General features: G+C 37.0%; 1 non-coding gene across 1 annotated transcript; it reads right to left on the bottom strand.

Moving 5' to 3' along the window:
* Nucleotides 1-621: 621 nt before the first annotated feature.
* On the bottom strand, nucleotides 622-681 carry LOC143643042 (U7 small nuclear RNA). Its single transcript, XR_013156085.1, has one exon. It is a non-coding gene; the product is annotated as a U7 small nuclear RNA (small nuclear RNA).
* Between the last annotated feature and the right edge of the window lie 22,955 nt (nucleotides 682-23,636).

Genomic DNA, 23,636 nt, shown 5'->3' with positions numbered 1-23,636 from the left:
ATCACATGGACACATTCCAAGCTAATTTTTGAGATGTTTAAGTCATTTGACAACATCAGTGTTGGCTGAGTCCCCACTCTTCCCCTAGGGTGTGTGGCAGACTTGCTGCTCCATGGAGTTGTGGATTATGCTGGAACAAGACCGGGGGAATCCTCACTCTTAGGGTATCAAAGTCTTAGGGCAAAAGTAGTGAACATAATTATAAAAAACAGTCATGATGTCCTAGATAAAATGGCAGGAGGTGACTCAGAGGGTCACCAGTGTAAGACTCTCAGAGGCAGATTTCAGAATAGAGTTATGATGAAATGAGAGCCTAGAGGCAGAAGGTAAACTTAAGAAACAGAACATTAGGAAAAAAGGCCAAAGGAGTCTTGGCAATTGCCTGAAGTATTAGGCTGCTATCTCTGACCACAACAGTACAGGTAGGATCAGTGTGTGCAACTGATCAGCATGCACAGGGAATAAAAGTAGCAGAAGGCACAAATGGGGTCTTCAGGTCTTGTCTGTCAAAGAGAAGTGTCTTTTTTCTAATTTACTCAAAGACTCCATATGGGCTGGTAGGGTCCTGGACTCACTGAGCAGCCAAGCTTCCACTTGGTTGCACATTGCCTTTTTTTTTTTGAGGGTTTTCCAGATAAAGCCAGAAAACCTGCTACAAATTCTAAAAGAGCCGCAACACTGCGTATTGCCTTTTAATCATATGCTCTCCTCTAACCTATAACAACCTGTCCTCAATCTAGCAATAAGAACATACATATACGCAACACAGTAAGAAAACAAGCAAACAGCTACAAACGACATAAGAAATGAACCCAGAATTGGAGGACTAATCAAAGGTGGCAGAACAGTAGATACCAGTAGAATATGACTTAGGATTTCTGGTAGCTACTTTCTCATACAATAAAAATATTATTTATACATGTGTGGGTAATGTTCATGGTAAGAGCCCTCTATGTAAAATAATTATCCTTCTCTCTGTTTGATGGGGTTTCATCATTTAATTTCTTCAATAAATATGCTTTGAATTTCTATTGTGTATGTTCCAGAAGGTATTTCAGGAGATACAGTGGTTTTTTCACTTTCAACGAGCTTACATTCCAATAAGAGAAAAAACTTATCCCATTTAGATTAACTTTTTAGTCTAAAGGAGTAAAAATGGTTCCTTGGAAGCATGTAACAGAAGAAACAGAACAGGTAGAAGGCTGGGGGAGAGGGGACGCAGTTTCCTTGTAGAAGTAGATGATATTCTATGGAAATAGAATAAAAGATATTTCACTCCACATAAGATTAGTGTGTGGCTTTTGAATTATAAACACATCTTAATAAAATAACAAATGCCCTGTAGAAATTAGACAACTATTCTGATGCTCTGAATTTTCAATTGACACTAAGAAATGTAGTTACAGACACTGGGGAGGGATCATTTTCTTATGAAGATGGGAAAACGGTCACACAAAAGGGTGGTGCGATTTCACACCTGAGCTGAAAAAGATGGATAAAATTTAATTATTATTTCATTCCAGCTCTCAAATACCAATAATGAAGTAACCCATCTTCTTCCTCCCATCACTGGAATCCAAAAGACCTGGACCGAATCTCATCGCAGTACTTGTTACTTGGCTCTTTGGCAAGTACCATCACCTGTTAAAAATGGGAAAAATAATACCTGTCAATGTCGAAGAATTAAGTGAGAAAATAGGTGAAAAATGCATGGCACAAAATGGACTGTGTGGTTGTCTAAAAATTATTTCCCTGGTGAGGAGTATTTATTTTGATATAATTCGGGAGAAAATCTTTATAATTATCAGTATAAAGAGAGAAAGCTTGAGTTAGAATAATCCATTGTCTGAGTCTACCACTTGGCCATAGGACCATACTCCCCCTTTTCCTATTTGCTCTGTGGGGTCAGCAGGAATTAATTAATTCCATTAATATCCAGATGAAGCCTGTAATGTCAGTTTGTAAGACAAAAGAAGAGTTGGGAACTGACTTGTGTATCAGTATTCTATTACTGCTGTAATAAATTACCACACGTCCAGTGGCTTTAAACCCATTTACTGTCTCCAGTTTTCTTAGGTCAGAAGTGTAGGCACAGTGTGGCTCAGCCAGTCTCTGCTCAGAGTCCCACAAGGACAAAATCAAAATGTCTACATGTTTGAGTTCCATTTTGGAGGCTTCCAAAACCTTCCTAGCTCATTGACGTTATTAACAGGATTTGGTACCTTGCAATTATGGGTAAGAGATTTCTAATTCCCTGCTGGCTGTCAGCTAAGAGGCTCTCTCAGCTCAAAGCCACCTACATTTCTCCTCACATTGCCCCTTCTGTCTTCTTCCAGAAAAGTGTATCTTCTTAGTTTTGAATCTTCAACTTCCCCTCCTGCTTCTTCCAGCTGGAGCTGATGTGAATAGATTGAGCCCACCTTGATTATCCAGGACTACATCCTACCTTAAGGTCTTTAACCTTGATTCACCTGCAAAGTAATGTTTAAAAGTTCTGGGGATTAGAGTGGAGGTATATTCGTGAGGCCATTAGTCTGCCTACCTCAGCTTGAAAATTGGAGAAAATGGTTTTGCTGTAGGAAAAGGGGAGCAGGAGACCTATGATAGAAGAGGGCTGACAAGCAAGGTGTCTTTGTCCAGCCAGTAGAGAGTCTGCTGTCGGTTTGGTTTTGCATTGACTTTGAATGCCTTTGGGAATAGGCTGTTTCCACTTTTCCCACCATTCCTCATTGTCTTCTTCTTCCCTGCTTCACATACTTGCCTTGCAGCCCTGGCCTCTGAAAGAATCTGTTCCTGCAAACCCTGCCTTAAAGCGAGGTCCATAGGAGGCAAAAAAAAAGAGGATAGAGAGAAAAAGAGAATTAGGACATAAAGGAGTCAAGTGCATATTGAGTCAGGATAAGACAGAAGTGTCATAAATGTCCCCCACCTCACAGTGTTCTGAGGGAAGCTTGTATACCATCCTCTGTTGAGTATTAGGGAGAACAACCAACCAGAAGGTGGCTCCCTGCCTTGAGCAGGTCCATCATTGATTCCCCTGATATTTTTCTCCTCTAGAAAGGAGTTAGGTGTGTACCCAGGCAGATGGAAGAGAAAAGACCTGCCAAGCACAGCTACTTAAGTGCCTAACAGAGACTCAGCAGATGATTGTTCATTCTACTAACTTGCCTCTCTCTTCATTAGCTCATTCCTTCACTATTCGCTAAAATGACTATAAATGAAGGTCCCTGACAGTCTATCACAGTAACAAAGTCACAACATTACTAAATTCACAATAGGCAATAGAGCAACAAAACGATTAAGAGCCCAGGCTCTGGAGCCATGCTGTCCTCTCGCTTTGCTCTTACCACTTACCAACAACTACCCCAGCTCAGGAAGGTTATTTAATCCCTTTGGGCTTCATTTTTCTTATCTGTGAATTAGGGCAATTAATAGACCCTACATCATAGTTGTGAATGTGTGTGTGTGTGTGTGTGTGTGTGTGTGTGTGTAGGAACAAGTAAATTAGTACATATGAGAATATCTGATATATATTACTTATTCAATACATTTTGAATATTGTTATTAAACATCTTAATTGTTTTTATATTATCTGTGGCTGTTTTAAAAAAATGAATGAATGATGCATTTGTGAAATAGATGGAAATTGTTATTTTACTATTTTGTGTTTTAAAAGTGTATATATCTTTTGATTGGAAAATTCAGTCCATTAACTTTTAGTGTTATTACTGTTTGGATAATATTTTCCTCTACCATTTTGGCTTTTGTATTATATATATATCATATCTGATTTTCCTTCTTTCTACACTTTACTCCATACCTCTCTCTTCTGTCTTTTCGTATCTGACTCTAGTGCTTCCTTTAGTATTTCTTGCAGAGCTGGTCTCTTGGTCACAAATTCTCTCAGTGATTTTTTGTCTATAAATGTTTTAATTTCTCCTTCATTTTTGAAGGACAATTTTGCTGGATATAGGAGTCTTGGTTGGCAGTTTTTCTCTTTTAGTAATTTAAATATATCATCCCACTGTCTTCTAGCTTCCATGGTTTCTGCTGAGAAATCTACACATAGTCTTATTGGGTTTCCCTTGTATGTGATGGATTGTTTTTCTCTTGCTGCTTTCAAGATCCTCTCTTTCTCTTTGACCTCTGACATTCTAACTAGTAAGTGTCTTGGATAATGCCTATTTGGGTCTATTCTCTTTGGGGTGCGCTGCACTTCTTGGATCTGCAAATTTAGGTCTTTCATAAGAGTTGGGAAATTTTCAGTGATAATTTTTTCCATTAGTTTTTCTCCTCCTTTTCCCTTCTCTTCTCCTTCTGGGACACCCACAACACGTATGTTTGTGCGCTTCATATTGTCATTCAGTTCCCTGATCCCCTGCTCAAGTTTTTCCATTCTTTTCCCTATAGTTTCTGTTTCTTTTTGGAATTCAGATGTTCCATCCTCCAAATCACTAATTGTCGCTTCAAATGTTGTGTTAATTTCTTTTCTTTTTTTTGATTAATAAAAAAAAAATTAAAAAAAAAAAAGTATATATATTCTCGCCTGCCAAGCCAGAGACCTAGGCTCGATTCCTGGAGCCTGCCCATGCCAAAATAAAAAGAGTATATACAAAAAAAAAGAGTTGGCAACTCCGAGGGAGGTTGTTCTAGTTTGCTAGCTGCCGGAATGCAACACACCAGAGACGGATTGGCTTTTAATAAAAGGGGATTTATTTTGTTGGTTCTTCAGAGGAAAGGCAGCTAACTTTCCACTAAGGTTCTTTCTTACGTGGAAGGCACAAGATGGTCTCTGCTGGTCTTCTCTCCAGGCCCCTGGGTTCCAACAACTTTCCCCGGGGTGACTTCTTTCTGCATCTCCAAAGGCCTGAGCTGAGCTGCTAGTGCTGAGATGAGGAATGCCAAGCTGCTTAGCAGTGCTACGTTGCAATCTCTCATTTAAGCACCAGCCAATTAAGTCAAATGTCACTCATTGCAGCAGACATGCCTCCTAGCCGACTGCAGATGTAATTGGGAACAGATGAGGTTCACGTACCGTTGGCTTATGTCCGCAGCAACAAGACTAGGTATGCTCACCTGGCCAAGTTGACAACTGAATCTAACTAACACAGAGGTTGTTGATGAACTCTCCAGAACAGGGGTTCTCTTGTCCTGGAGAATGTCGGGACAGACTCATCTTACAAGAAATGACCACAAAATACCAGGCTAGGGAGTGTGGGACAGGGGCAGGAAAATAGTTTCGTGTGTGTGTGAAGAGGTGGAAATATAACTGAGAGAGAAACAAAATTTCATTAAGACCAGGCTTTATCCCAAGGCAGATTTTCATTAAACAAATGAAGCTTAAACTTCAGGAACATACTATCCCCTTCGAAAGTTTGAGAGAGGCCCTACAATGTGTGAACATAGTTTATGCTGGTAATTTTATAACCATTTTCTTAAAGAAGGCTCAACAGTTAAAAAAGATGTCAGATCCCCAAAACTTGGACCTTCCCCTGAGCCTTTATCTCTGAAATGAATGTGTCCACTCTTTGGGATACTCAAGATCCACATATGGTTGGTTACTCTTCCCAGTATTTATATCTGCCAGTCTCTGTGCCATGGAGTATGTTCTAAGTTTGGTTTACTAGCATAAAACATGCAGTCTCTCAAAAAAGAAAACTCCTTATGATCGTGTAGTAGTTAGGTTTAGGTGTTAACTTGGCCAGGTGATGATGCCCCGTTCTGTTGCAGTACACTTAAATCATCAGCGTGTGAAATTCTTCTATGGCTATTTATATTATATCTGTGGTTGGCTAAGGGGCATGCTTTCTGCAGTGTGTGATATTTAATTTAATTAGCTGGAGGCTTAAAAGAGAGAGGTCAGAAGAGAGCTCAGCAGCTCGGTATACCTCATCTCAGCACTTGCAGCTCAGCCCAGGCATCGGGAGATGAAGAAAGGGGTAAGCTGTTGGAACCCAGAAGCCAGGAGAGAAGCTCAGCAGACATCACTGTGTGCCTTCCCATGTGACAGAGAAAGTCAGAGGAAAACCAGTTGCCTCTCCTCTGAATAACTATAAATTTGTAACTAAATAAATCCACTTTTTAAAGCTGACCCATCTCTGGTGAATTGCATTCTGATAGCTTTAGCAAACTAAAGCAGATTAGAAACTCTTCTCCACCCTGTAAACACCACATTGAATGGTGGCTGCCTCCTGGAGTCCCTAACTTCCCATAGTTCTCCAGGGCATCCCTTTTGCTCCACCTCTGCTACCACGTTCACATTCAGAATCTCACCAGCTCTGTAGAGGATGAATGCAAGAGGTTGCTGACTAATGCCAAAGCTTCATCTGACCCTTTCCAGTCTTGTTATTTTCAAAAAACTCAAGCATGGTCATAATAATCCATTTCATAAAATCCTCCAATTACTTCCCATTTCCTAGACAATAAAGGCGAACTCCTTAGTAGGAAATTTAAGCTCCTTCATAATCTGGCCAATGCTTTCCTCTCTGTGTGTAGTCCTGTATTAGAGTTCTCTGGAGAAACAGAACCCACAGAAGCTATCTGTAAATATGAGATTTTATAAGAGTGTCTCACGCAACTGTGGGGATGCACGAGTCCAAATTCAGTAGGACAGGCCACTAGTTGGCAACTCCGAGGGAGGTTGTTGATGAACTCTCCAGAAGAGGCTGGCTGGCTGAATTAAAAATGAAAGTTCTCTCAACTGCCTGAAAAGGCTTCAACTGGTTGGATTATCTCATTGCGGAAAACTGCTTTCACTGATTGTAGATGTAATCAGCCACAGATGCAATCAGTTACCTGATGATTTAATAAATGAGCCTTCTGGTTTATTAACTAGCAATGAAATGTCCTTGCAGTAATGGTTAGGTCAGTTCTTATTTGACCAAATGACTTGGCAAAATCCCCTGGCCAAGCTGATACAGGAACCTAAACATCACAGTATTTATTCAGTACATCTTTGCTGAAAGATTGATTGAAAGAATAAATGAAAATAGATTTTAAAAATGGTTGTCTAAAAGTCACTGTTCATGAATAAATCTTGCCTTTCCAAGAAGTATTTCAATACGAATGTCATTGACAAGTGTCATCTCTTTTCTTTCTGTATTAGTCCCATGAGAGCTTAGTGTAGTGCGAAGTACATTGTAAATATTTCTTAACTGATTAAATGTTGTCAGCAAGGGCAATCTAAAACACACTCTATTTAGCTTCTCTGATAGAAAAACTACCAAGTCTCACGCAGAAAAAAAATAGTGACCAATAGAAAACCACGTTTTATCCATGGGCTAGAGGATTTGCCTCTTTCTCAATGTCTCTAAAATCATGCTGAGTCCTCACTTTAGGGAAGAATATTTTTGTAAAAAGAAGCCCTCACAGTTTTTATCTTGTAGGAAAAGTCAGTGGGAGTCATCAAATTCTTTTAGAAATTAATCTAACTTAGGTTTTTCTTTTCCCATGGCTTTGAATACATATTGTCTGCATGTATATTGATTTCACAGTATACGGCACTGGGTTACACATGCAATATATGTTGATACAATTAATTTATGTTTCAGTTGTGGAAAAATCACAAGTTAAACTTAAAGATTAGAACTATTTATATGCTTAGTATATGCCAAAAAGAGTAGGGGAGAGGTTGAACCACAGTTTTTTCTTATTCTTGCTAATAAACCTAAAGTTAATATTTTAAAAAGGTAAAATTCCTTCTATTAAGCATCTACACATTTGCCATACAGAAAGATGAAGCTGAACAAGATGTGGTCAAGTTTTAGATGTACATGCCAAATATTATCATTGGAAGGATTCAAGTATATTTCTATATAAACATACCCAGAAAGAAATATATTTTGCAATCTATTTCTCTAAAAATCTGCAACTTAATCAAATCTAAGATTGCAATAATAAAATCAGCACATTATTATTGTAAATTAAAATGTCAAGGATATGGGCAATAACATATTGTAAGGTGGCATTAGAGAAAAATGGGTTTCCTTCTTCAGGAAATATTGAGAATCCTCTCATTGTTATTAAAGAGAAATAATCATTATCAGTTACATTTTTTAAAAAAGAACTTTGTATATCACTTGTCAAGCTTCCTTTTCCTCCAATCAAAGGCTGAGCAAATCAATACGACTGAAATCTTGAATTGACAAGAGATTACAAGTCCGTAATCAGTGGTGGTAATAATAATTATAGCTACCATTTATTGACTGGTCACTGTGCGCTTTTTATATAAATGGTTGTTAAACCCACACAGTAGCTGTAAGAATTTTAAGTATTATTTTTATTCCCTTTTTTTAAAATTGATAAAACAGAAACTAGGAAAATTCAGGTTGCACAAGGATACAAGGAAGTCGCAGAGTCAGGAATCAATCTCAGGTTAAAGCATTTCACCCACTGAGCCACATTCACTCTTGGGAAAAAGCTCAGACCTGCTAAGCTTCTATCAATTTTGTCATCAGGAAGGTTTCCTTCCCTAAAACTTTCCATTTCCTGTGTAAATCTATTTCTTCCAATTCTGCCTCGTGAGGAGGAGAACAGCTGGTCAGTGCCTTCCTTCTAATAACGCTAACTGACTCACTGGTTGAGTAATTTTTCTTATGAGAGATTTCAAGCCCTAGAGAACCAAGTATTTACACATGAAGGAAGAAAGTTCAGCAGTGAAGCAATGTCTGAAAAACATTTCCTTGACATCAAGCTTTCCCTATATTTTCCATGTGAATGAAATGGAAAGACGTAGACAATGTAAAACAGCCAGAGGCAGAGAATATTTGCCTAGTTTTTTCCTCTCAACTATGATCTAGAACTTGCTGACTTCAGACAGAAAACTTGACAGAAACTCAAAAATATTGAGAGTACCCACACAAACCTTTTCAATGTTTACAGCTCAAACAAAATTGTCAAAAACTGCTTAAAGTATTATAAGTGAAACTTTCACTACGATAATATTTGTTTTAGATAAAGCCATTTTTGTCAAATTTATCATTTAATAATCATTTTGCAATTATTCTTTTTCCATGGATATTTTTGCCGGTCTTTATGTAAACTCTCACATCAGACTCATTTAATGCATCCCTATGGTTTTACTCATTAATCTCTGCCTCTCCTTTGAAAGATAGTCAGCATTTAATAGCCACCTTATGTAATATGCAACAGGGCAGGACTCTCCTCTACATTCAAAAAAGGGCAGCATTGAAATGTGTCAACAGATTTATCCTTGAATCAAAATCCCATTCATTCATTACCAACCTGGGGAATTTTAGGGCCTTATGTATATTTTTTTCTCATAGTGACTCCAGGATTAGAATTCCAAATCATTCTACTATTTCTCAAGGGATTACCAACATCATGGACAAGGGAAAGGCCATTATAAATCAAAATGAAATTAGGGATTAAAAAAAATTTAAATCCCTAAGTACTTAGAGCAGGGGAGTTCTTTAGCTGTTCCAGTGTTTACAAACATGACTAGCTTATAATATTTACCAGGCCCTGATCATGAATTCGGAACACAAAGCAATTCCTCATAAGTATAAACATACTTCGGAGCCCCATCTAACCCAAAGTGGCTGGACTACATAATACATAACAAATTATCTCTAACATATTAATAATTGAAAATTAATATCATTATGTTGATAAGGACATGAAGAAAGGAAACTTGTGAGTGAGTGAGTGGATATTGAAGTACTTGGGTTATTTAACTATGCTCCCAGCTTGAATTTCCCTCCCCTTTCCTTTCTTAAAAATTTCCAGACTATGTTAAACTCATAATTCCACAAAGGAAAATTCCCATAGAATGAAGTGCCAATCCCTTACTTCTGTTTTGGCCTGCTATTTATCTATTTGACTAATGTATTAAACTCCTATTATGTACCAGATTCTGTGTAACTCACTGTGGTGGGTTGAAGCTGTATGTATCCTAGGAAGACATGTTCTTAAAATTAATCCATTCCTAGGAGTGTGGACCCATTGTGAATAGAACCTTTTGATGAGGCAACTTCAATTAAGGTGTGACCCACCTCATTCGATTACATCTTAATCCTGTTACTGGAGTCCTTTATAAACAGATTAATACAAAGAAAGAGAGAGAGCCATGGAAGCAAGAAACTGAAAGCAATGGAGCCTGGTAGAGAAAGGAGAGACCAACAGATGCTACCATGTGCCTTGCCTTGTGGCAGAAAAACCAAGAATTGCTGGCAGCCAGTCTTTGGGAAGAAAGCTAAAAAATTCTTGTTGTTCAAGCCAAACCATTACATGGCATCTGTTTTAAGCAACCTAAGAATCCTATTTCAGCTTACTAAGTTGTGGAAAGCAAACCATAAAATGATTTGGCTTCAACTATGGAAATGTGTTAATTTATCACCTTACAGTTTTGAAGCTGTGAAAATATCCAAATCAAAGCATCATCAAGATGATGCTTTCTTCTTGAAAACTGGCTTTTGGTGATTCTGGACTCCTCTGTCACATGGCAAGGCACATGGTGATGTTTGTTGGTCTCTCCCTTCTATTCTGGGTTTTGTTGCTTAAAGATTCTTGCTTCTGTGGCTTTCCCTCTCTTTGTCTGAACTTCATTCTCTTATAAAGGAGTCCAGTACAAGCATCAAGCCCACTTGAACGAGGTCAATCACATCTTAAATTAAGATTCTACTCACTGAAACATACTGCTTCCACAGGGATGGATTAATTTTCAGAACATATATTCTGAGGTATACAAAGCTTTAGACCATCACTGAAATTAAAACATTCACTGAGCTACAAAAATGAGTAAGAATAGTTCTCACCCTTGTGGAGTTGACATTCTACAAGTTAGACTAATGCAGTGTGGAAATTATAATGATTGAGATATGAATTCAGTGGAATGAACGCACAGCAAAGATGTAACCAACCATTTGGCAGAGCAAGCTTCACATCACATCACATTGTAAAGTCATTCAGTTCTTGTCATTTGCCACTTGAACTTTACCCATGCATGCATTAGCATGCTACATGTATAAGCTTAAACCACATAATTACCAAATTATATCAGGCGTTTTTCATATTCTTATGTGTATTTGCTCAGTTAATCCTCCCAACTCCCTAAATTAGGTATAATTATTAATTCATTTCACAGGCAAGGAAACTAAGTCAAGAGAGGCTAAATTATTTGCTCAAAGTCACAGAACTATTAAGTGGAAGAATTAAAATTTACACCCAGTGCTCTTAACCCTGATACTGCAGTTACTCCACTCCACTGCTTTCTAATGGTAGTAGGTGCAAGAAAATAAGGAGACTTTGGTATTCATTTTAGCTGCAGCACTTACTAGCTCTGTAACTTTAGGCAAGACTCCTAACTTTTCAATATTTCAATATTTTCAGTATAAATTACAAACAATTATGTTTTTCCTCTTGTGGCAGTTCAAAAATATAATTCCCAAATTCCTTGACACTACTTTCATTGAGTGATGGGGTGTGTGTTTACTCTTGCATCTAGGTCCTATAATTGACCCATAGAATTCAATTGAAGTGACACCACACCATTTCCAGGTCCAGTCTTTAAGACACTGTTAGCTTCTACATCTTGTCTCTTTGGATTTTCTCTCTTGGAATTTAGTCTCCATACTGTGAGGAAGACCAGGTCAAAAGGAGAGGCTGTAAGTCGAAGTTCAGGCCAATATCTGAGTTAGGACCCCAATATCAACCCCGCACAAATGGATGAAGGAACCTTTGAAATGAGTTTGGATCCAGCCAGTGTCTGAATGCCACTACATGAGACCCTTAGTAAGAACTGCCAGCACAAATAAACCCCCAGAACCATGAGAGATCATTAAAAAATGGTTATGTTGTTATAAGCCATTAAATTTTGGGTGATCTGGTATGCAAGAAAAGATAACCAGAACCCTTCTCTACTCTGTCAGTGTTATTGGGACATATGTGAAAGTCCTTTGTATATGGTAAAGTATTATACAAATGTGAAAATATATTATTTAGCTTATTTTAGTTATATAAGCAGGTGGACACAGTATAGAATATACAAAGTCACGGAAATCTTAGTGTTCAGTACCAGTCAATACCAAGTATTAGTTAGTACATTTAAATCTAATAATATTCCTTGAGTGTCTACAAATTCATGAAAGCATTTTAAAACTAAGTAGCATATGAAAGTAGCTATTTTTATTTAGCATCCGAATTTCTCAGAAACATTGCTTTATTCCCCAAAGCATAGCTCATTTCTTGATAGAAAGTTGGTGTTGACATCAGAATAATCTGGATTTCAATCTTTCCTCTAATACTTCTTTGAGGGCATACAAAACATGTCTGGGGTTCCTACTGAGGGTAATATTTTCTTCCTTGCTGGAATCTTGGGCTTTTCAGTCCTGTATATTAAGAGTCTCGTACATGGAATAAGATCAATTATCGACAGCTGCCATTATAATTGACCCTTTGAGACTTAGTCTCCATTGCAAATTTTCAGTAAAAATACTCTGGATACCTGACATCATAGATCAGAAATATCACTGTGAAGTTTTTCTGAGTTCAATTCTTAGGAGAAATAGGCTGGGTTTGTTCTTGAATCATTTTTAACTCTTCTCTATCACATCATACATCCATCAGCAAATCCTGTTGATTTTGTCTTTTTAAGGTACTCTAGATCCAACCCTGCTCATGACCTTCACCAGTACCAGTCTGGCTAGGTCACCATCATCTCCAATGAATTATTTCCATAACCTCCTAAGTGGACTCCCTGCCTTACCCTTAACTCCTTTAGGCTGCTCAGCACATAAACCTGACTGTCTCCCATAGCAGATCAAACCCCACCTCTGCTCAAATCCTCCAGGGATGTTCCACTTCCCTTGCAATAAGAAAAAATCAGAGTCCCAAGAGAGAAGACAAACAGGCTCATAATGATCTCCCTATACCTGCCTGGTCCTTCACCCATCCAAGGGCTATTTCTCAGAACTTTTCTCTCTGGGATTCATTCCATTCAAGCCACATCAAAATTCCTTTGAGTTCTGGTGCTCCTGTCTCAAGTCTCTTGCACCCAGAGTTCCCCTTATGTGGAATTCTTTGTCCCTCAACTCCTCCATGGCTTCATGCTTTGCTTTCTTTCTTTCTTTGAGTTTCCGCTCAAATATCACCTTGGCAGAGAGTCCTTTCCTAGTAACTTCACGTGGATTAGTATTCCCTTTTACCTTACATTGCTCAGCTTCAGTACCCTGCTTTATCTCCAAAGAAAATATTATGTATTTATTTGTTTAATAATCTCCAAAGAAAATATTATGTATTTGTTTAATATCTCCAAAGAAAATACTATGTATTTATTTGTTTAATATCTGACTCTTCACCATTGTCCCTACAGTTACACGCACGACCCCAAATGGGACCCCTAAGAAGGCAAGGGCTCTGTTTTGTTTACTGCTTTATCTCAAGTGCCTAAAATAACCTCTGGCAAAGTGTAGCATGTAGATAGTAATGCAAATGTTTCTTGTCCATATAAATACAAATTGTGCTTGTTGGAAATTTGACTGTTTATTGCCCTGTAGATATTTGAACAGTTTTGCCAGTTTTTCATCTATGAAGCAAATCTATTTCAGCATTCCTGATGGAAGGTGTTCCCTGAATTCCTTTGAATAGCTTATAAAGTCTTACTGGTTTCCCTGTTAATTATCTGTTAATAACTCCATGTTCATACGTTTTCTGGAAAGAGATGGATATGGATTGAGATTCATAGAGAGTGCAGGTATATACTGGAAGACAAGAGGGTTTGTCACATATGGGGACTTACAAGGGCAAAGATGGTCATAGAGATTTGGGTAAAATGAGTCCTACTAAGTGATAATTTTTAAAAGGGCAAAATAATGGCCCATACAAATGTAAAATGAACAGAGTTGACAATTTTATTTAACTCTTTTACTGAAGGAAACAGTAAGATGTAAAACCCACTTTATTTTATTTTATTTTATTTTTATTTTTTGTGTAGGCAGGCACCGGATATAGTACCCAGGCCTCCGGCACAGCAGGTGAGAATTCTGCCACTGAGCCACCATCACACTGCCCCTAAAAAATCACTTTGAATAAGGATTGGAATCGGTTATAAAGAGCTAAACTTTTGGTTTAGAGCTAAAAAATCATTTGCTCATTCACAGTGCCTTGTACAGGAATCCTTTGCATCATTATGGGCCCAAAACATATGCGTTTTTATCAGCCCTGCAGATTTTAATGTCTGTCTCTATAGAGATACAAAATAAACCAGCCAAAGACAATTATAAGCACACACCCCACGGAATCAGATAATCCCTGGAGGTAGATCCTCTAGACAACATCCAACATTTCATTGAAAGGACAGTCAGTCATCTTTTGCAAAAAACTTTCAGAATTTTCCTGAAAACTCTAAACAGATTGTTCAAGGTATAGAAGCTCACCTATTTCTGAGAGTGGTGACCACTTGGTTAGATGAAGGGATAGTCTAGTCGGTAGATGTTATAGCAAGGCAAGTTTGGATTAAATATATGACAACTTATAGAAAGTCAGTCTATATGCTCAATGAGAGGAATGACTTAATGAAAACTACGTTTGAAAAAAATCATTTTAGCAGAAGTGTGTAGGATGAAATGTTAGATTTGGAGGAGAAGCAAAGAAAAGGTAGGAGGCAAGAAAATTCTTAGTAATGTGCTGTAGGAATTCAGACCTGATTTACAATTAGCTCATGCAAATGATTCAGATAAAATTACATGATGAGTATTGGGCTTTGGGTTGGTTAATGTAACCCATTGAGTTGACTGGAAGAGATCCAAGAGTCCTTGGAATTTTATATAGCATATCTGACTCTGGGGAGATTTTACATTTTTAAAGAGTGCACTTGCTAACATTTGATGGTTTATTTTACTGCATTTAGGTTACTTTTTGACAGAATGTTAAGTGACTTTTCTTTTCCATTCAAAATATTGCATTCACCCTTTTTAGAACCTTGGACTTTTGTACATTTTCTTGCCTAAGATGTTTTCCTCCCCTATCATTTGAGAAAGGCATACATCTATCAGCTATTCCAGTTTATCTCTTCTACCTCTGTAAAAGTTATTTGTGGTGTCCTTTCTGCAATGGATGCTATCTAGTGTACTTTGTTAATAAAATTTACTAATATCTATTTAATGTCTTATCTAAATATAATATTGGATGCTAATTAAAGGTCCTTCCATACTTGCAGCAGACTTAGAGAAATCCACCCCTCTATGTAAGTTTTTATTCTTTAATCAGTTGTTCAGTTACATTTCCTCCGTGTGTATGTATGTGTGTTTTACTGGATTTTACCTGGTTTATAAAAATAAGAAAAACATCATGACTATTCAGTAGTAGAAAGCAAAACAAACCATTCAGGTCAATTGAATCCATAGCAACACATGTCTGAAGTGTTGCTGATTTCAGAAAAACCAAATACCAGGGAACACTGTCACGGCAATTGCAGCTAAACAATTGAACTTCAAGCCATGCTTCCGATCTTTGATTTGTTTATGCTTTCTTCGTTCACTTGGACTTTGTAAAAATTAAATAGTGGTATTTTAGGAAAATGCCCTTTTCTGGCTTGACATCTTCTAAGCAAACATATGCACTCTAAAAATGCGCATCCACAGTTAACCTTTTGAAAATTCAGACTGCACCGAGGACATCATAAATGATTCACCAGTGACAGACATATAAGCAATTTTTATGACCTGAGCCATGAATCGTTCTTTAGTTCTTGATTCAAGTGACTACTTTTCACTCTATTGAGCCATGAATTTCAAAAATAAACCTCTGCTGATAAGGAGATTTACAGAGAACAAAAAGCCTGAGTCAACTATTTATCTGCTACCAAATACTGTGAACTAAGCTTAGTTCAAGCAAGAGGTTTTCTAAGCAGTTCATTTATTTTAATATGGTACAAGCATTTTGGAGTTTCACTGTAGCTTATGTTCACAGTGCATTGACAGAAGAGGAGAGGAAAGGCCTGCAGGTAGCATTTCATGCACTCCAAGAGATAAGAATTGAGCACCTGCTAGAAGCAGAGCTCCATGCCAGATGCTCCAGAGATACACAGGTCTAGCCGGCAAGAAGCTTATACCTATTATAAAGGGAATAAATCACAAATTATAAGGCAGAATCTTATAAATACTATTGGAAAGTTAAAAAAGCAAACTTTTAAAAGAAATTCCAAAGACAGAAAGTTCATTGGCTTTATAGGGAATGAGAAAGACTTTATGTCATTTGAATGAACAGTGTTTCTCAAATCTCTGCATTCATAAAAGGCACCTGGGGAGCTCGTTAGTATTTAGATTTCTTGACCTACCCTAGAGATCCTGATATATAAAGCCTGCTTCTAATGAGTACCCCAGGTCACTGAGATAGAAATGGAGCAAGTGGCAGGCTTTAAGAACATGTGATTAGAGTCTTAAGAAATAAATAGGATTGAGAATGTAAAGATGAAAGGAGGAAGTATTCAGATGAAAGGAAAGATAAAATAAATGATAAAGGGATATGCATTATTATCTGATCTCCGTAGGGAAATGTGGAATCCCTCTTCCCACTCCCAATTAGCCTATTAAAATAACAGTAATTTTCCAGTGAGCAGCTCCAGACTATTCAGAGATTTAGAGTTTAGTGGTAGAAGAGATTTAAGAATCACCAGCCTAAAATGATCTCTAAATTGCTCAGAAGGTGATGAAAGAGTACATAAAACCTCAAGAGGTCCTTCCATCCATCACTGGGTGCTCATATAAACAGCTACAGGAAGACATTCCAGGCAATCCACAAGAAAGCTCAGCAGATCGATGAGGTCTTTTGGGAACAACATGTGGCTACTAGTTTTCTGTGGGCCTGCTCTTAGTAGCTGTTATTTTCCTGGTGCCAGCCCGACTCCTCCTCTCGTACTATCAGTGGGCAGTACATGTGAACATGGGCCAGTGTGATTGTCACGGCAGGAAGAAGAGCCAGTGAGTCAAACACCATTGTCCTGTGACCAACTGAAAGGGGTTTGCTGTGTCCTGTATTTATGACTGGACGCAAGCTCAAAGCCCCTCATTTGCATTGAACTCTCACCGGTATGCTTACTTTACATGTTGCTGCCATCACATAATATACTACAGGAGGAAAGGAACCTAGCACACCTTATCTGTGTCAGTGTATGGCTAAAGCACTGAAGCCGGGGCTGGCACTCGAGGAAAAATATGATTCGTAAATAGTACATATCTGACCTCCAGCAAATGAGAATTTTCTAAATGCACGTCACCACAAAATGCTTGTAAAGAAGTCAAGAACACTATTGCTAAAACATGGTGTGCTGCAGGAAATGAGAACTAATGAGTAAACAGTGAGTCAAAGGCAAATTATGAAAGATCTTGAATGTTAGGACAAGGACTTTTTTCAACAGACCAAGAAGAATTATGAATAATCCAAACGGAGATGTAGAAATATGAACGGGAAACATTATGTGGAGCATGAAGAAAAAACCAAAGACAAGATAAATGTAGGGAAATCTAAACAGAACCACAGAGTAAGATTTCTTATATACTTTATACAAGATTATACATAAATTTATATAATATAAAATTATATAACAATTATATAAATTATTCTTATATACTCAGCCCCCCAAAACATCCCATGTTGATCTATGGAAGGAAGGCATTTACAGAATTTGTTCCAGCTTGTTTCTTAAATAGTTTTCATTAACACCCAAAGCAGAGCACCAGAGGCCTTCTTATCAGAAACTTTAGAAGAAAAATACTCTTTTAATAATTAAAATTATATAAATAATTTAAATTATATAAATAATTTTAAAAGCCATGAAGTGGAAACTTGAAAAAATAGACATTCATTTGCTTATTTTCTTTCCTGCCATATATTTCCATCATCCACATTTTCAGAAGATATTTGCCCATTACCATGGATTCTTTCTATAACACTCACTGTTTCTAAAAAATAGTCCTCAAAATTGAAATAGTTTGTTTTCATCAAATCAGATAAAATTAAGTTAAAAGAGGCCAGAGCATTTCTAACTTGGGTGAATAAAAAGAGTGAGTGAGAGAGCCTCAAGATCTTCTCATTTAACGTTTCCTTATGTCATTAAATATTTCTTTTTACTGCCCTCCTCACCTCACCTTCTTACTTAGCCTCTTATCAAAACCAAGGTAATGGTCAATAATCTTCTCCCAACTCCATTGATTCCACAAAGCCTTTTCTGAAGAGTTCAGTACATACTCTTTTCTGAATAGTGACCTCAAAATATGTATTATATGTCTTCCTATACTTTTTTTATGATATTCTCTTTTATGCATAATTGTTATTTGTCCAATCAGAAAAGTTCTTCTAGCCTAAGAATGGTGACTAATATTATATTAGTGACAGCACATCATGTAATGTATGTTTAAGCACACTGTAGGTGGCAAAGAAAAATTCACTTCGTTAGTTTCATAGTGATTGTTAATAAAGACATTTAACAGTCATTAAAGATTTCCAAGCATAGTTGTGAAATAGGGGCCAAATGATTATACAACTCTACTTCATCTCTAGTTAATGTTATAAGATCAAGGAGCAAATTATGTTAACATAATTTTCCCAATCCAATCCACGATCTTGTAAGGAATTTCAAAACCATAAATGACACCATTTTCTTGGATGGGTTTACATTTTGTAGCAATAAAAGACATACTGCAAAAAGAAATTTTCAATATATATGGTGATAATTCAAGCGGGCAACATGTATGAAAAGTCAAGTATATGTGAAATTGATAGAATATTAAATGGAATGTGTGTTTTGGCACAATAGAATCTCCATTAACAACAAACAAAAATCTCTTTAAAGAAACCACAGAGACTTACTTTTTAAAAAATTATACTTCTTGGTAAGTTCAGTTCTTCAACAAAAATTTCTTTCTCCCTTGTGCATTTTGCAACCTTTTGGCAGCTTTATTGTTGAAAAGCCAAGGTACATTCATAATTGCACCATGGTAACATGCATTTATCATTGGCAAAGGTTCCGTACTATAAATGAATTACTGTAATAGATGTGTCATGAAATAGCATCTTATTATCCTCCTCCTCTTCTACTTTCTCTACTAAGCGGGTCAAAGTCGATAACAAGTGCTACTCTAAAGTGATATTTTTGGACAAATTAAAGGACTGGAGTGAATTTTAAAGCTTTAGCTTAATACTTTAAAATGATCAAGCCTTTTTATTATAGTTATATCTCTAAGTCCCGAAAACATTTCCTGTTCGGTGCTATGTTTGCTTATGTGGGAAGCCACTGGTTTCTATATGGCTGCTCTCAGTAAACAGAATGTGATTGAGAACTTACTGTATTTGAAGTGCTGTCAAGAAGTAGAAATAGAAATAGATACCATATCCACCCTTCAAGAATTTATATCTAGCTGGGAGATAAAACATGTTATATAAAATTGCAAACAAGTGTGAACTGGATGGTAGAGTCAGTAATGACTCTATCCACTAAAAAGGTTATCTGTGCAGTAGAGAGTGTTCACTTTTAAAATATATAGCTGTGTGTAAATCAATGTCTAATGTAGATTATAACATTTCCAATTGGTTTTATTCAGGTGTGTTTTAAAACATTGAGAGGAATAAAATCCACTCTACCACCCTTCAAAAACACTTTGGCAGGATAGAATAAAAACATTTTCTGGCTCTCTGGTTTGTGGATAGCTGACATTTCTATGTTTCTGGAGTGGAGTGATCGGAAACACATTAGTGTTGGGTGCATTAATCTCGTTCTTTTAGTCCCAAAACCTTGCAGTCTACAGAAATTTCCACCAAAGAAACCCCATATGGAGATAACTTTAACATTGGATCTACATATCTAACCCAATAAAAACAACTGGCAAGTATTAGATCTACTGGCACAGTGATGTCTGGGAATAAACAATCCTATCTGGTGATTTTTGTGTGGTAAATCTGGCATGCTATTCATATATGTAGACAACTTATTATGCTGGAAATTCTCATGTGACAAAAGTCAACAAGGGAAAAAAATAATTCTTTTAGTTTGGGTACAAAAATATTTAAGGATTCAATTTAGGAGATTTGGATTAACAGTAGGCAAGCTTTGGACTTTATTTGACTCTAAGAGCTATATATAGATCAGGTTGATATTTATTATGAAACTATGCATATTTAGGCAGTACTAGTATATAGTATCTAGGGTATGACAAGTGATATTTTACTTGATTCTTGCAATCTGGCAAGTCTATGTAAGATCTGAACAGCAAAATCAAATCTCTCAAGTGATGAAAAACATTATGGTAAAAAACGTAAGTGTCCATAGTCAGAGAAAATGAGATTGTACCTATGAAACTTAGGCAAGGCATTTACCTTCACTCAAGTCATCTAAATAATTGAGACTGTCTAGGAATTTGACACATGGGAGGGCCTAATTTTAAAATGAATTTGTAACACAACAAGCAGATACTCATATATCACCTCCAATGTTCCTGATCAAAGAAGGCAACATGATATTTTAAGTTTCATTTATTCAAAGTTAGGTTTTGATATTTCCGTTTGGGCTCAAGAGAGCACCCATTTTCTGTGTACCTGTATACTACTGAATCTTATTTGACCGCTCTAGAAACTCGTGCCTCTTTCTATTGATCCCAAAGTAAAAATAGTATTCTTTAGTCTAAGTCTCTCCCCTAAATCATCACATATACTCATATGCAAAAAGATGAGAATTTTCAAACTAGTAAATAGAATAAGTTGAGTCTAACTGATTAGAAAACTATTCTAATCTGCAACATGGGGCTCTAATTTATTTATTTATTTATCTAGCATCTGAAAATTTGCTAGGCTAGGAATTCTATCTGTTTTGTTTTTCTACTCCCAGTCTTCCCCAGCCCAGACACACACACGCACACATGCACACGCACACAAGACACTTAAAAATCTATCTGGTTTTTACTTTTTAGAGGCAATTTGACCGGAATTGAAATTAATATTTACTTTGGATATTGTGTTTATCACCTGACACATTCCACTTAACCCTCTATTTTCATTCAGATACCACTGGAAAACACTGAGGTCCTCCAAGTGCCAGAATAACTTCTGCATATAAAAATATTCATATTGTACTTAAATTGTCTGGAATTGTTTATACAACTTTTGTATCTTTTCACACTCCCTGTCTGCTGAAGTCCACTACTGTCTTAAATATGACGAGCCTACTTTCCAATCTCATTTTTGTGCTGAATGTTGGTGTGTGTCTAGTGGGTAATATTGGATAGAAACCATTCCTATTAAGATTTAGCTTTGGGATTTCCACAGAGATCTTTGCTCATTAAGCAGTTCTCTCCTTGACTCTACCCAGCAGGCAGTTGTTGGAATTCTTAGGTAGACCTGAATTTGTCATAAATGTCTCAGTGAAGTTAGTCATCTTAGAAATTCTGATAACTTAATAACAAGTACTAACTTGGAAGGTCTTACTCTACAGAAAATGTTCTTTTCTGGATGAAAATCGGTTCTATTTTAAATCCCATGAAGACAATTATAGAGGGGATGAAAGATGGAGAATGCAAAATAGCAGAAGTAGGAAAGGGGCGTGTGTGTGTGTGTATGTGTGTGTGTGTGTGTGTGTGTGTGTGTCAGACATGTCTCAAGAGTTTCAGAGGTGACAATATTTCTAGTCCTCTTTTTACTGAAAAACTGAAGTAGTTTGTATTCTAAAATTGCTAATTAGCTAGAGATTTTAGGAAAGGAAAGGAAATTTTAACAACCCATGAGCAGCCAGAACTAAAGGACTGATGAACGAGGGAGACTTTACAAAGGCTCAAGGACACAGCCAAGCAGTTTCAATGCATCCAGATGCCCTTTGGGCTTTGTTTGACAATCCCAGTAACATATGTCACTTTCTATCAAACACACTGATACAGAATAGCTTAAAACGTCTACTATATTCTTTTTGCAATGTCAAGAAAAAATAGTGTCTGTTGCTGAAAAAGGGGGCTCAATACTCAGCTGGCAGGCACCTGAGTGAGAGAAGGGAGAATAAAGTAAAAGAACTTGTGAAGAAAAACTAAAAAGGAATGCTATTTCCGATGACAATAGTTTATAATCATAGTTTATGGCATATTTATCTCCCTACTATAACAATTTTAACGTGTGCCATGCCCAATATCATATTTCAGACATTCGCAAAATGAGCCCCAGAAAGAACTTGTTCTCTACTTAGGAGACTGTGTGCCCTTCCTGTATTTGAAAGCAAAATAAAAGTTGAAGAATTGTTATTGCTGATAATAGATGTAAACATAGTCAAACTCATTAGGACTGTAGAGAAAAAGATTTAAGACAAAGTGGGTGGAAAGAAAATGTCATTGTCAGAAAACATGGAAAATGAGGAATCTACCTGGGAAGTGCTGGACCTTGTCAGCTTTCTGCACCGGCAGTGACATACTGGTTGAATAAAGTCCGTTGTTCGAAAATTCTTGTTTGGTTTGCATTATTAAACAGATTGAGAACACATTTTTGCCATCTGTATTTGGTGAAGAATGCCAAATCATAGTAAGAACATCTTAGAGAAGGGGTACTTTCTTTAACAGTTCTGTAACTAGTGCTTAAACTACATAATGCTCAATTTGCAACCACTAGGACAGGAATTTTAACACAGGCTACATATTAAAATCATCTGGGGCCTTTGCAAAATGCTGATGGCCTGAGCCCAAAGCCAGAGATTCTTCTTTGATTGGTTTGGAGTGTGATCTAGGCAGCAGTAGTTTTGAAAGCTCTGCAGGTGAGTCTGTTGTAAAATTGGGGCAGATAACCACAGCACCCAGCTAATGTTTCCTAAAAGAGTACCTCTAGAATCACCTACAAATCCTTGTTAAAAATGTAGGGGGCTGTATTCCATCCACCTGCTACTGAGATAGAAACTCGGAGGTTGGGAGCCAGAAATTACTTCACAATAAACCCCCCATGATTCTTAAAGCAAATCCCTGCTGTCATGCCTGTGTAAGGGAGTGATGATTTAACAGACTGTTCAAGTAAAGACTGACCTATGGTCCATTCCCTGAATTCATATTCTACCACAGCCAGTTTCTGCCTGACATGATTATTCTGCAGCACAATTATTACTTGGTTAGTGAAATAAATAGACTGTTATGGCGCCTGTGTGTGCGTGTGTGAGTGTGCACATATAATGTGATGCCATGTAGACATTGGCTATATCCTCTAATAAGAATATTTTTCAGTCTGGTTTGGAAGGTCTTCCATTTCTTCCCCTTGTGTTCATGCAAAGGGCAGATTTCCCACAGCTTTATAAAATATATATAAAGTTATCATGGGCAATGCTCAAATGGGTGGCTAGGCAGAGTCAAGTTCTAATGCTCTCAGAATAATTCTTAGAAAGAAAAACCCAGAGATATTGAAAAAATAGATTTGAGTACTAGTTGTGAGCCATGATTATATATATTTTATATTACTGTTGTTACTGAAAGCTGTTCTTGAAATTCAGGAAGCCTGAGAGTCTGCTGAATGCAGAAAACCTATTAAAAATAATCTGAAATGCATTTCAGGTGAAATCACTTTACCAAAGTGCAGCTCTTTTCATTTATTCTTTAAGTTACATAAATAAAGAAACTGAATTGGTATTTTTTTTTGTTTATAGAATATAGCATTAATATATACTTCTTTAT

This window comes from Tamandua tetradactyla, chromosome 7 (genome assembly GCF_023851605.1).
Source record: "Tamandua tetradactyla isolate mTamTet1 chromosome 7, mTamTet1.pri, whole genome shotgun sequence".
Lineage (NCBI taxonomy): Eukaryota > Metazoa > Chordata > Mammalia > Pilosa > Myrmecophagidae > Tamandua > Tamandua tetradactyla.
This window is presented reverse-complemented; position numbering and strand designations above follow the sequence as displayed.